The following is a 359-nucleotide window of genomic DNA, read 5'->3' as shown; positions in this document are numbered from 1 at the left end:
AATGTCTCCATAATTAATAAAGAAACATTTTTGGATGATGAAGGTGATGTAAAGGAAGTAAGAATCAGTGTCACAGCTCAAGCAGCACATCAACACATTGTAGGTGATAAATTGTTCAAGCTGTTAGTCTGATAGATAATTCCAGAAGTGAAGGAGATAAAGATTTTACTGCCAGAGTAGCTTGTTCTCACCAAAGAAAACATTATATCAACACTGAGATGATCATCAAACTGTCTGAGATAAAGTCATACATCTGTAGTGACCTTTAGCCATATTGGAATCAGAGAGTTGGTTGAGTTCTGCAACAGTTGACAATAAATAACATCAGACCTACAGATGGTTAGATGTTGAAGCAATTC

At 35.7% G+C, this 359-nt stretch overlaps 1 protein-coding gene across 1 annotated transcript in view; it reads right to left on the bottom strand.

Moving 5' to 3' along the window:
- The window catches only part of LOC106870313 (E3 ubiquitin-protein ligase MIB1), a 16639-nt gene that overhangs the window by 9887 nt on the left and 6393 nt on the right, over positions 1-359 (bottom strand). The window lies entirely within an intron of this gene.

The sequence above is a fragment of the Octopus bimaculoides genome, chromosome 30, assembly GCF_001194135.2.
Source record: "Octopus bimaculoides isolate UCB-OBI-ISO-001 chromosome 30, ASM119413v2, whole genome shotgun sequence".
Classification (NCBI taxonomy): domain Eukaryota; kingdom Metazoa; phylum Mollusca; class Cephalopoda; order Octopoda; family Octopodidae; genus Octopus; species Octopus bimaculoides.
The sequence above is the reverse complement of the archived record's forward strand: the minus strand, read 5'-3'. Positions and strand labels throughout refer to the sequence as shown.